The sequence below is a fragment of the Strix aluco genome, chromosome 2, assembly GCF_031877795.1.
Source record: "Strix aluco isolate bStrAlu1 chromosome 2, bStrAlu1.hap1, whole genome shotgun sequence".
Lineage (NCBI taxonomy): Eukaryota > Metazoa > Chordata > Aves > Strigiformes > Strigidae > Strix > Strix aluco.
The window spans coordinates 84,866,617-84,881,520 of NC_133932.1; positions in this window are offsets into that span (position 1 = coordinate 84,866,617).

Below are 14,904 nucleotides of genomic sequence, written 5' to 3' on the forward strand. Positions count from 1 at the left end.
TGGACCTGGTGTACGACATGATGATTCTTTACTTGCTTTGCAGACAGGAAGGCTGAAAAAAAGAAACTGCAGATTGTTCCTTGAACTCTTCTTCACATTTCCATTTTTCTTCAGTAAGCGAAGCCTGCATAAAGTACTGTAAAATTATAAGCTGAATTAGAATTAATATTTGAAGAACTTTAGAGTAGTCCTATGCTTTTCAGGCCAAAGCATGCACGTAATTCTGCAAAAGAGTATCTGTACAATTTAAAATTTTGATATATTTGGGTTTACCTGAACAATTTTTTAAAAACATTTTATATCTATTTATAATGTTCTTGCTTGCACAAATATGAAGGTTTTTTTTTAAAGTTTGTAGTTGTACTTCATATATCTCAGATTCTAAACAGCTGTTTTCATCTGGAATGGATTTTTACAGTGCTTAATTTTAGACAACTGATTTATGCACTCAGATTAGGATCTTAATCTTTCTTGGTAATTGGTGAAAAGAGATGTTGACTCTTCCACAGTTTGATTCATAGTAAAAGCATAACTGAATTATTTAGACTACACCATTGAACTAGTCATACTTCCCTGATAATCCATACTCCATAGCCATTAATAGCACTTTTAGCACTGCATATATTTGGTGTGGGTCTAGAAAATTGTGATTTGGTGCTTAGTGGAAACTAGAACCCTAAATCCATATGTCTTTCAAGGAGGGCATGTTCTAAGACAGAAAGCCCTGTTTGTAGAAATAATATTATTTTCCAAAGATCGCTGAGGGTGGTTGATGGCAGATCTCCTTTGTGAAGTCTATCTACCAAATTATTCAGATCCTTTTATTGACATACATCCTCTTATTTGTGAGAGGAAAAACATAGTAGGGTATAGAAACTGGACATACTTTTAAAATCTCTTATTGTTCAGAAAATTTAGTACTGTTATGCATGCTCAGGCACACAGAATAATGATGTTCTATTCCCTTCAATCCACTTTAAGACGGCATTCATCTTAAAAATAGTGGTATTACTATATCTTTATGTATTTTTCCTGGTTTTTTCCTGATTTAATAATATATTATTATTATCCTATTCCTCTTGGTGACATCTGTTAATTTAATTTGTCTGTGCAATGTGATTACATTTACTCAATTTCTTAATGATTACATCGTGAATAATTAATACTTTTATATTGCATTTCATTGCCAGGAAAGCATTTATCTAAATTACACAGAAAACCTTTTCATATAATCAGCTGAACACATAACTGTTTCCTCTTTTCAAATTAATCTTAACTGTTAATTTTAAAAGTTACTTCTGGTAGTTTCTATTATTCCAGCAGTGCCTTTATTAAGCCTTCTTGTACCCAGAATTGTCCAAATAAGAGCACACAGTCTCTGCCCTAAGTAGTTTTTATGTGGCAGGAAAAAAGGAGAAAAGAAGATAGCAACTGAAATTACATGATATGCAGGCTCAAGTCTTTTTTGTGCAGAACTGTGAATTCAAAAGTGATTGCCCTTGTCAGTCTATTGTTTCTTTGTAATTTTTATCTATTGAATATTGTTTTTATCCATGAATATGTTTATTTTACAACTGATGATCAAGTCTTGAAGAATTCTTTAAACATCCTGAGATTTTTCAGTAGTTACTAATGATGTTATCTCCCCTTCACCTCTAGTATTTATACATTTACCTTCACGAAAGAGGGACTGCTTTCAACAGTCACGGCCAGTTGTTTCCTGAGAAGCAAATCCATATAGAAGATTGAAGTTGATCCCAGGATGCCAGGCACCAGTGATGGATCCATATTTCTGAGAATCATTAGTGTCTTTCAGTTGGTAGTAATTGATAGCTTTGGTAGGGCTGCCTCAGTGGACAGAATAATAGAAATACAAATTTTGCTTATACACACCTGTTGGAATATGGAGTACAATTTAATCAGTTAAAATTTAAGATCTCATTTTCCCTTCTAGACTGTGAAAGCCCTGGAAATTTACATAGACCCTGGCAAATTGGCAGGCCACTACTGTAGTGAGATGAATTGTCCATATAGGTAGAGCGAAAAAAATCACAGCCTGATGCATTCCATAATTGCAAAGTGACACTGAAGAAGCAATGTAAATTAGTAAACCTATAGTGTCTGAATCTATTTCTAGAACAGACAGTTTTGCTTGCTATTCAGTATCTATCTCAACATTACTGAGCTAATATCTAAACTGGGACAACCACTAATGGAGATTCTATAAGTATGATCTGTGTTTATTCTCAGCAAATCTACCAAAAAAACCCACTTCCATCCTGGAGTACTCTGCAATCAGTTGCACTATTGTTATTAATGTGATACCTGCAGACTGTTTCCATTGCCCTAATTACCACAATAATATTTTCTTCTTGAGTCAATCCTGTTTCTGATTAAAAAAAAAAAAACCAAAAAAACAAACCCAAAATTCTGAAATACAACAGCAAAATAATAACCTCATCTGACATCCAAATTAAGATACATTATTATTTCAAGGAGCAGTGTTAAAAGACTGAGAGAAATTAAATAAAAAGGAACAAAGTAAAAGAAAAGACTTTGGAGGTCTGGGATTAAGAATGTTAGGTACTGGATGAGTGGTATTTTTCAGTAGCTGTGGTGGTATAAAAAAGCTAATTGGGATAAGTACTATAGTAAATTAAATAGCTTTTACTACAATTTGTCTACTATTGAACTGTGGCTATATAACTGTTGAATGAGTCTTTGTCTGTAGTCAGCAGAGAAAGAGAATGGCACAGAATGGCAGGAGGAGAAATAAAAGATTTAAGGATCCAGAATCAAGCAGTGTTAGAGCTGAGTTTACTCACCAGCTTCCCAGGCTGGAACACCAGACACACAACTTTGCCTTTTCTAAAATGATTTAGTGTTAAACAACTGAAATAAAATTAGGGTAGTAATTTTACCTTTAAAATAAAGCCTTTATCTTACACAGATGCAAAAGGAAATAATGAGTAGAATAAAGCTGCACTGTCAATGTAATAGGGACTAGAAGCTTCTCCTGGTGTCTTCAAGGGCTTTGCTAAAACATCTGAAGTAGAGACATCCATGGATGCAACTCCCCCATTTGGTAGGTAATAAAGCTGGATGATCCCCAAATGGGGAGCAGATTTATTTAAACAAAAAGATTGACAACAAACTCTCTGTGTTGACACAGTTCAAACTGTTAATGTTTCCATTCTTCCCCAAGACAATATGACTTCTGGAACTAGCTTTCCTTTGATTCTTCTTAAGTGGCACAATATAGTGTTGTCTCCAACCATATGGTGGAAGGCTGAATGATAAACTGCCACTGAAGGCCCTAGGCCACTAAGAAATGTTTCAGTTAAATTGCTTATCTTAGCTGTACTTCCAAGCCTTTAGAGGCTCACCCATTTTTAATTTGCCATGAGAGTTGTGGGAAAATAATCCTTGCTGCTGGCAAAACTCATGAAAGTCATGTTTTGTCAGGAAAAACAAGACCTTTTGAGGGGGGGTAGGGGGGCTGGAAAAAAATAATGAGGAATATCCAAAATTATAGAACACGGACTTAATTCTAAGAGCTACAATTTTATGAAATGAAGGCACTTTTACTATTCTGTATGAAATACACATATTTTGTTACTGTCTTAGTGTTTTTGAGTGTATACATGATGCTATAATACTTGAAGCGGTGTCTTATATTTAAATATACACGTATTAAGTTTTTCACTGAATTTAATAGGTGATGATAAATGTTTTTTTTTCTTCTGCTCTGAAATAAAACAGTGCGGTGTAATGCACCTCATCCCAATCCAGTGCCGTTAACTTACATTAACTTTGAGGCAAGATTTCACGTTTTTCTCATGCTGTATAAGTAAAATAGATACAGAAATGGTCACTTATACTTTGCTGACTTTTCAGTTTACTCTTTATAAATCATTGTCATTGAGTGATATTCCCCCTATATTTATAAAAGGTTGAGAAGGAAAACTGAAATGTTTCTACTTAAAATCTCTAAAAAATAACATATTGTGTTCAAAATGCAACTCTGCCACAACAGTATTCAGGCATCAAAATAAAAACCTGTCATATTAGAGAATTTTGGGATTCAGACTGTTAAGATATGTTAGAAGTGTTTGCCTCATCCAGCAGCTTCAGCCTAAGACTCCCTCCTCCCTGGCTGCTGGAGCCCAGACTGGTACCTGAGGACCTGGAGTCTCTGCCCAGGCTGAGAGATGCAGCTGCTGCTTTCCCATTTGCAGGGCGACAGACAGTGAAATTACACAGAAAAAAAAAAAAAAAAGAAAAAAGGATTTATGTAATAAGAAGATAGTAGCAACCACAGCGATCAGGCACAGGGCTGAGTCAGGCAAATGTATTGACTAGCCCTGCTTATATGCAACTGGCCCCTTTTATCCCTTCTCCTCTCTGTCTTCTTACACTTTTTCCGCCCTGATCTAATGTGATGCCCCCTTTTCCCCATCTTTAGCCCTTAGCCTAAGCATCCCATAGTAAGTTTCATACATACCCATAGATCCCACTCAAGTAACCCCTAAAACTCTTGCTATTCTTGTTTCTCCATGCCAGCTACAATGTTCAAGGACATCATCTTCAAGGCTATGCCTGAGTAGTTCCTTTATGGCCCGTCCATCAGTAGCTGAAGAGTTCTGATCTTCATTATTGTCACTGTTATGATTTCTTCTTAGGTTTGTGCATCTCTATGTTTAATTATCACTTTCTTCATTACTTATTCCTCTTATACTGAATAGTCTTTAGCCAAGTAGCTTAAAAAACCACATGTCCTCACTTTCCGCATTTTCTTACACACAATGTAATGATTGTTTTGAAACTAATAAAATAAGGTCAAATTCTCGATCAAATATGCTGTTTAGGTTTTCCATCTCCAAGTTCATGGGTAGGTCACTCAGTTAACAATTTCTGTAATTAAATGACTTTCCTTTATTTTCCTTAATTATTTTTATTATTTAAAGACTTTAAATAGGGGTAATAAAAATCAGAGCTTTTGATTCATGTGATTTTTCTTCTTTTGTCTCCTAAATTTATTTTCTGTCAAAGTCAATTTATTGTTAAAAATATCATCCACTTACATATATGAAATGCCCATTCTCTATAAATCTTTAATAGTATTTCAATTCTTGAAATTCAGATAGAATTAATGGTAGTAGTTACAACGACCTGCTGAGATTGTCATTCTTCCATGTACACATTTCAATCTACTCTCCAGTAACGTTAGAATGCTATGATCTCCAGGGAAATTGTTAAATCCTGACAAGTTAAACACAACAGTTGGAGATGAAAAAGCATATTTGATCAAGTATTTGATCTTATTTTATCAGTTTACAAAACAATGCTTACATCTGCTCACACATCCAGACATGGCAAGGCCTTTCTTTTTTCCTCCTTTTCTTTTAATATGAATTTATTTGAATCATTGGCAATATTATTTTCTTCTTTCCAATATTGTGTTCTGCTTTGCTTCACTGCTACACTACATGTCCTCAAATTAACTAATTTTAATAATACTCTTTTACATGTTTGTTGATATGTTTTAGGCTCCTGGAGTCTAATGTTATCCTATTATGACAGACGGATCTTCATTACTAGTTAGCTTGAGAAACTGCTGAGCAACCTCTGTTAATAGCGATGAGAGAGGCTGTGACATAACGTTCTCAAAAAGCATTACAAACTCTTGTGGCATTTGAGATATTTACGCTAACCTTCTCCTCCTTCTTAAATATATCTGTTAAAAAAATCTTTCAGAATAGCTGAAGCATTTAGGAAATTTTAATCCCTGGATCCTATCTCATACATATATTATAAATATCTGCTCTCATAATTTGAAATTAAGTAATTTTTGAGTGTAAAATATCATAGCCAAAGTGGTAAAACTATTTCCAGTGATAAATGGAAAACATGAACTCCCTGTGGAGCTACTTCTTCGGGAATACAGAAATGTTCAAAGAAGCCAGCTGTTGGTTTTAACTTTTTAGTCATTATTTCTTGATTTGTTGAAAACTTACCATACATATCTAACATATTTCTGTGACATAAAAAATAATTTCAGGATGATTGTTTGTAAAATATTGAAATACTGATATTATTAGTCAATATTTTTTTGTGAATTTCAATTCCATTTTGGCACAGAGAGTTTGTAACTTATTTTAAGGGATAAAACCCCATTTTCTATTAATTTCTGCCAAGTTAGTTTGCAAATGACACCATGGCAAGTTTAGGTATAGGCTACAGAGGCAGTTTCATAATATATAAAGATGATGGTCGACAGGAAAAGCATAAGCATAGCAAAGTGAGAGAAATAGTGAGACACTTTTCAGGTTTTGGAGCAGTAGTATGTGTTAGATTAGAGGTGGCAGCAGATTGCTCAGCTGTCATAGGCATTTTCCTCAGGGAGTCAATGTAGTATTTGACTCCAACAGCAAGTGACTTCATGCCTTACTGCTTGCCCATCTTGTCTGGTTTTCTGCTTGCCTCAGCAGCTATTCTCTGACATGCAGAGGGCCATGAATTTAGTAGACTGTCCAGCAGAGAAGAGGAATATAGACTAGAAGTTGAGCATGACTTTTTCACCTACTTTTTTTCCCACTATCAGTTCTATGTTGTCTTGACAGAGATGGGGATACGTTCTGAGCATTAGTGGGAAACTGAAAGAGAAGGGCAAGCAGAGAGCAGAGCCAGGCACACAGGCAGCATGACTGTTACAGCGAGCAGCTGCAAGGTGTCCTCAGTCCTGAAAGTCTTGGGCTGTTTGGAGAGGATGGTGCCTGTGTGAGCTACTTGCTAGCACAGTTGAAGTGAATTGCATCACCCTTAGAATGAGGACAATAGTTTTACAGAGAGACCTTCAGTAAACCTGCAGTTCAACATGTTCACATGAATATTGCTTAAGTCTCATATTTATGTCCAGCAGATGCTGCCATCCTCACTCTGGACATGGCTTATAGCAAGTTAGAACAACTAAGCGAAACAATGTAATGGACCAGCAGCAATACAGCAAAATTATAAAAAAGACTTCCTTATATGTCTGTATTCCACTCTATTTAGCCAAATGAAAGCTGTCCTCTTACCCCAGGAAAAAATGAAATCTGTGCTCCTTACTTGCATATGTATTTTGTCAGAGCACTATTTTACATCTGTACTGTGCTTTGGGTCTACTAAAACCTACCACATCTCTGCAAGTGTTGTGAGGATGGGATGTTTTGATCTGTGGCAAGTTAGAATTGATATAAATTTTTGGTAACCTTTGTCTCACACAGATATAAAAGGTGTTGATGGAAGAAATATTACCACCCAACACACCACCACCTTTTGTCAGTGAATCAGAAGTATCTGATGTGATATTGCTGAGGTTAAGGAATTGCTACAGTTTCCTCTGATTTTAGAGCCATGAAACACACTCAGTATGACAATGCCCTCTCTTTCTCTCCACCATATTTGTCCAATATGGACAAATATGATCCAGCAGATTTTTTAGATGCCTACCTAGGAGGGACACTTGGATGTAGGCCTCCCTGTGGAGTAAACATGTCTCACAGTTTAGGAAAAGTCCGTAGGATTAACAGAAACTGCTTCTCATAATATGGAGCAGATCCTCCTGGAAACTATGCCAAGGCATATGGAAAATAAGGAACTCACTGATGACAGCCAACATGGCTTCACTAAGGGGAAATCATGCCTGACAAATTTGGTGGCCTTCTACTATGGGGTTACAGCTTTGGTGGATAAGGGAAGAGCAACTGAAGTCATCTACCTGGACTTGTGCAAAGCATTTGACACAGTTTTTTGACAGATTTTTTACCACAAGTTTTATGAGAAATCAGAGACCATCAAAACAATTTGTCACCTTGTTGAAATCAATGGAGAAACTCCAGTTGACTTAATCAGGTTACCAGTTTCACTCTACCTGTCATGTTTTATCTTGAGTTGCTTCAGTGACAATGTTGGTAAAACTAGGGGAACTTTTGAATGGAATGATGCAACTCAAGGTTATTTCCTTTGAATGGAACGAAGCAATTCAAGGTTATTTCTTTTTTTTTTCTTTAAAAAAATCAGAAAATTATATAAATCTGGAAATACTGTTTTACTATGAGGATGACCAAGCACTGGCATGGGATACCCCAAGAGCTTGTGAAGTCTCCTCCCTCCTTGGAGATTTTCTAAACCTGTGTGGACATAGTCCTGGTCAACCAGCTGTAGGTGGGCTTGATTGATCAGAGAAGGTTGGACCAAATGACCTCCAGAGGTCCCTTCCAACCTCAACCATTCCATGATTCTGTGAATTCAGAATCTCTAGATGAGCAGATAACTTCTGATAACTCAGTAAAAGAGTATTTTCCTGTTTATTTTAAGGTAATATTAAAACCAGCTGGCATTCAGGCTAGAATTTGAAGACTGTATAGAAAGGACTAGCTGCATGACACAAAATAATTTCATGTTTGATCTTGAAATGCAGAAAATTAACAATTTCTTATTTAGAAAATACTGAAAATATGCAAAATTAGTAGAAGCAGCCTGTAAGCAAAATAATGGTTACTGTAATAATTTTATTGATTTAGTATCATTTCTATGTCATAAGAAATATGCTTCTTTTAGTATGAAGTTATAGATATTCTAATTATAGACAAGGATATTTAAGTTCTATAGAAGCACAAACAAAAAAGATCTCTCGTTTCTTAGAGATACAGCAGTTTAAGGGAGCATTTGAGGGGAAGCAGGCAAGTACCACAAAGTGGATGAGCAGTATTGATCAGTACAATACAGAAAAATTTTCAGTGAATATATTGAACTTCTGTACAAGTATAACACAGCATAGCCATACATAACATTTCTAAAGTCTTGTTTCTATTGCAAGTCAGTCCAACGTATTATCATGTCTGTGACCTATAGGATGCATAACAACATGTTACAAGAAGTTTATTTACTCTGATATGCTACTGTAGTTTTCTTAAATTGTAAATATTAAAGATTTCCAACATTTTAGAAATAAATAAGAGAGTTTTTTAGGTTATGAAAAATAAATTTGAAGTGTTAACCTATCTTTCATAGATACTAAAACTGAGAGCATCTTTTGAAAAACAAAATTTTTATACTATACTTCTTTTTCAGCTTTATTTCAGTAATTAAGATGTTTATTCTGTCTACAGAGTCTGGAATAGACCATTAAAACATATTTTTCTGTATTATCAGGTTTGTGCTTATAATGAGAAAAAGTTTTGGTTGGTGTTATAAAGTTTACTTACAAAAAAGACTATTCACAGAATATACTAGTCATCCTTATTATTTGGATGTGAAACATGTTGTTACAAAGAGTCCTAGTTGCAGTAGATCTTTTAAAGGCCGATGCCTGATCTGGTTTGTGAAGCAGTACAGCTACATTTATCCAGTTGTTCCTTCCCCTTAGAAGGTGGTAGTATAGAAACTCAGTTCCAGCACCTGCCTCTATTACAGAGTTAATCCATAATCCAGGTTTACTGTCAATGGAAGATTCAGTTGACTGATACATATCCATAAAAGGCAAAATCAGATGAAAACAACAAAGCAAACATACATTCTTTTCTCCTTAATCTTCAGGTATTACTTGCTGCATTTCAATGGTCTTTTTGAGAGAGAGGGAAGTAGGGGCATCTACACAGTAATTTCAGTTTGGTTTAGAAGTGAGTTTTGGAGCGGATATCTACGTTGTCCTCAGCACTCACTTTGGATGAAATTTACTGAGAAGACACATTCCAGGTGTTTGCCTGGTGCCTGAAGAGCTAATGGATGTTCAGTTCAAAGTAAAGTGGCTTTGAAATACTTATTGTGTGGACATCACATCCTCAGTATGAGTTGTTTCACTGTGCAAGCCCAGTCCAATTTATCTTCATTACTTGCTAATGTAGACATATTCACTGATCCCAATTCAGTTTGGGCACACAGAATAACTGCACATGTGCAACACAGATGGTAAATGAATATGAACAAATTACACCACACTGTAAGCATGTCAGACTTATTACGGATATCTACAGCATGTTCAATAGGGCTGATCTATCCATGCTTAATGGATACTCCTACAGATATTGAACAACTGTTCAAACAGACAGAGCCTTTTCTCCAGCCGGGATGGGTGGACTTCTAGTTCGGTAGTCAAATTTTATAGATTTTGGCAAGGGTCTTTCCTATCAGAGAAACAGAAACATATAAATAAAAGTCTGTCAACTGTTCTTGGAAGATTATCATGCAGTCTTAAACAGAGGTGACAAAATATCATGTCTCTATTTCTTGGAGGTATTGTCTCTCTCCTGTACATGAGATTATCTTGCAGTCTTGAAATAATATTAATGATATCACCTTCTTAGCAGACTCTGGGTACTCTAAAAAATAATAAATAGTTTTAATGCTTGAAATCATTAAATCTAACATTAATACAATATTAAACTGTTTTTTATCAGCAGTCATGTATCAAAAAAACCCCATGTCCATCAGAAAGAGTTTTCACTTGGAATCTTATTTCTGAAAACTTTTACAGATAATTACATTCAATTCATTCACTGCCCTATATCAATAAGTTTTGAGTTTATTTGTGAAAAGGAAAATTTAGTTTAGTTGCTGCTAATTTAACTTTCCAGAAATATGGACAGCTGTCATGTAAGTAGAAGAGTATAATTTGACAATGACAGAGGCTAAAGTGTAGCTCCCATTCACAGTGTGAAGAGGCAGTCAATGCCATTTAGCCTCTGCCTTGCTGTACAAGCTTGCTCTTGAGTTACATTGAGGGATGCTGCTATTCTTGCTTTTACAAACTCCAGCCCTCAACATAAGAAGGACTGGACCTGTTGGAGTGGTCCCAGAGGAGGCCACAAAGATGATCAGGGGGCTGGAGCACCTCTCCTATGAAGACAGGTTGAGAGAGTTGGGGTTGTTTAACCTAGAGAAGAGAAGGCTCTGGGGAGACTTTATAGCAGTCTTCCAGTACCTAATGGGGCTCTACAGGAAAGACGGGGAAGGACTCTTTATCAGGGAGTGTAGTGATTGGATGAGGGGCAATAGTTTTGAACGGAAAGGAGGTAGATTTAGATTAGATATAAAGAAGAAGTTCTTCACTGTGAGGTAGGTTAAATACTGGAACAGGCTGTCCAGAGAGGTTGTGGATGCCCCCTCCCTGGAAGTGTTCAAGGCCAGGTTGGATGGAGCTTTGAGCAACCTGACCTAGTGGAAGGTGTCCTTGCCCCTGGCAGGGCGGTTGAAACTAGATGATCTTAAAGGTCCCTTTCAAGCTGTCCTGGTTTAGCTAGGATAGGGTTAAGTTTCCCCAGCAGTGGTGGGGAAGTTCTAGCCGGGTTATTCATATACCATGCTGATGTCACGTCCAGGCGCCCAAGTGCGGGAGAATCGGTGCGTCTGTTTTGAGATTGCTCTGCTCTCACTTGCTGTATCGGTACATATCTTGCTCTGTTCATTGTTATTACTGTTATTGTTATTGTTGTTGTTTGTTTTGTTGCTGTTGCACTGTTGTATTAAACCTCTCCTTATCTCAGCCCCGGGGCTTTGTATTTCACTCCCTTTGTGAGGGAGGGGCAGCGGCTGCGTGGTCTCAGACCCCGGCAGGGACTAAAGCACTGCCAAACCATTCTATGATTCTACATTCATGTGAGCAGGAGTACAAGATAATAATTGCCAAAGATGTTCTCTGCTACTGATCTTAAGTAATATTTTTGGTCTTTTCTCATTTTGAGAAGATTTATCTTGATTGCACTTAGATCAATTGACTATTCCAATTAGATTCAGAGTTGAAAAAATGGTAATGGACATTTCTTCTAAACTATAGGAAGATTTCATAGAAAATAATCCACAGGAATGGTAAATGTCTATTGGATGTGAATTTTTACATAAAAGAAAACAATGGCACTTATGTCTATATTGAGTTACTACATCCTTGAATAGAGTAAATAGCTAAAACCAAATTTTTTTGAAAAAAAAGTTAAGAAAAAAGGCATTGCTTTCTTATGTTATGATGGGTAGTGCTAATAACTGATTTAGATAAAATTTTTTAGATTATTCTGGAAGTCATAGAAGTAAGAAGTCAAGTAAAAATTGTTCACTGAGATTAAGTTCTTGGCTCATTAATGAGGTAATTTAATTTTGCTGAGACACATTTCCTGTATATATCACAATGATAGTTCTTTTTCCTCCCTCAGTCTGTATTTTATATTGTGAGTGGATTTTTAACTGTGATAGGTCAGTTTTAACAGTCCAGAACTGAAAAGTCAGTGAGTGTGGTCATGTGTTAGTAGTTTGAACTGAAACCCAGTGTGGGAGGTCAGTCCACAACAAAATTATCTAATATTCCCATTTCTCTAATTTGTCTTGATGTTTGTAGGTAATTTTGTAAACTAGGCAATGCATGTTTCTTTGTGACTTTTATACAAATTAATCAAGATGTTAGAACACAATCTCTTTAAGACAAAAGATTTTCCTTAATTGAGAACATGACTTCCTGCATGAAGGGAAGGCATGAGAGTTTTAGCTCAATAGATATGGGCTGTGGGCCTGAATGCTAGCAAAGTTAGCTTTGGTTTGTTTTTTTGCTGGTTTCTTGCACCGCACACTCTGTAGTACAGATGTAGTCAAGGAGTTCATAAAAACTACTCAGTAGAGATCTATATTGATTTTGTGATGCATTTTCAGATATCATAAGAGGGTGATGAAAGCTATAGAGAAGACCAAAAAAACTAAGACAGTCCCAATTAAAGAGAGAAAGTAACAGAAAGAGAATGAACCAACATTATAAGATCTGTGTATAACAGTCAGTGTCTGCTTCCTACTCAACTCAGTGAAGTGCTAAGGCTTGGACAACTGGCCCAAGCCAGGGGACCTATAGATGAATCCTGTATATTTTGTAACGGATAACCGTTGTGCTAGTAGGTATTGTACTAAGTTATAACAACCCACTTATGCTGGTGTAAAAAGTGCTAAAGCATTGAAATACTGCAGCCTGAACAACAGGCCCCAAGCTGAAGCTGCTAACTTAGCATGTAGTCATTAATAAAATATGTAAACTCACTAGTGAAAGACAAAATATAATCAGTAGTGAGGAGAGAATGTATCCAACTTTCCTTTCTCAGCCTTGTTCAAGGCTGAGAACCCAAGTATTTGGCCTTGTTGCAAACTCCCTTGGTTTCCCCCCTCCGCCGAGCCCTGGCCAGGCTTTGGGTGAATCCAACAGGAGAATGAAACCAGATATTTTTCGCTCAAAACAAAGGTGCCAGTTATTCTGGCTTGCTGATTTTTTATTATATAAGACTGGACCTGCTTGCAACGACTTTGGATGCCTCACCTATGCATCATGTAGGATTTCCCACTTGCCGGGACAGGCTCTCCAAATCCTCGCTGTAACCGGGGCTCCCCAGCGTCTGTGGATGTGGATGATGGTAACGTATGCAAGTGGTGATGTATCTTTCTTAATCAATATTCTCTCTCTCATGTAGTAATGATTTGATGCATTACCCTGTATTTTCCTATTTGTTTGCTTTAGGAGCATTATTCTGTCTTTTCTTACTGGATGTTTTCTGTATTACTCTGTTACATTATTTAGTTATCCTCAGTAAAATACGCCTACTCTTTTCACTCTGGTGTCTGAGTTTAATTGGTATCCTTAATCAGCAAAACACTCAGATATTCAGAGTAAGCTACTTGCAAATAATTATGGAATAGGACTTGTTGCCACTGGGATTTAGGAAGGTATTTTAAACAAAAATCCTGGTGTGAACTATGGAACGTGTGAAAAAACCCCAAACAGAGTATGTCTTTACTGAATGAATCTTTCCCTATGAATTATTCAGTCAGGTTTCAGTTGGTTTTCTTCCCCCCCCCCCCCCCCCCCGCCCCAAGTACTATAATTTGTATAAAAAGGTAAAGGATTGGTTGACTAGACTTACTTTCTGTTGTTCTATCCACAGCCATCAAGAAAAAGGAATAGTCACTGTTGATTTTGTCTGACATTTTACTGTTTACAACCCTGTTAAAAGAAATAGTCTTTCTGTATATAGCCCTGTAAACTGACTGTATACTTTATGTAACTTCATTTTTCTGTGAGCAAATACATTAAAAATAGCTAGGAATAACTAATGATATGAGATAAAAGATGCTACTCTACTCTTTATAAATAGAATAGCCAAGACACTTAACTAGAGATGACTTAACAGTTGAACACTACTAAAAGTATCTCATATTACTATGAAAAGTGAAGATAAATTTTTAAAGATAAGTTCTTTTTTATTAAAAAAGGAACAATCTTTTGAATTATCTAGGCTTAGCAAAATTAAAGTTAACTGTTATTATAAAGACATTGTAATATTATGCTATGGAGGTCTTGTCTGATTTACAGCTATCTGCTGTACAAGTCAGTATGATTCTTTCAGGTTTCTCCAACAATGGCCTTAAAGGCAAAACAAAACAGAAAACCTTGTATATTGTACCTGTTTATCATAATGCTAACCTTCTCATCCCAACAGAACCCATCTGGCCAACCTTATCCATTAGCAGTTTAGAAAAAACAAACCACCAAACCAATAAACCCCAAACCTTTTTGTGACTTTGAATTTGAGAACCCAGGGTAAATTCATCATAACTGTTAAGTAGGTGCAAATAAACCTTATAGCTACAGAATAACATGCACAAATGTCACCTTTTATTAACACTGACTTTTGATTCCACTATGAAAGTCACAAATACTTTATATATGACTCTCTAAACATCATTTTTTCCCTTTATTTTTTTATCTTTCTCACACATCTCCATTTCTAAAGAAAAACAAATATAATTCATTTTGGTTTACCGCCTTGTTACTGTTTTTGATAACTGTTTTTACAGGTAACATTTCTATGATGCTATTCCTCTCATTGTGCCGTTGAT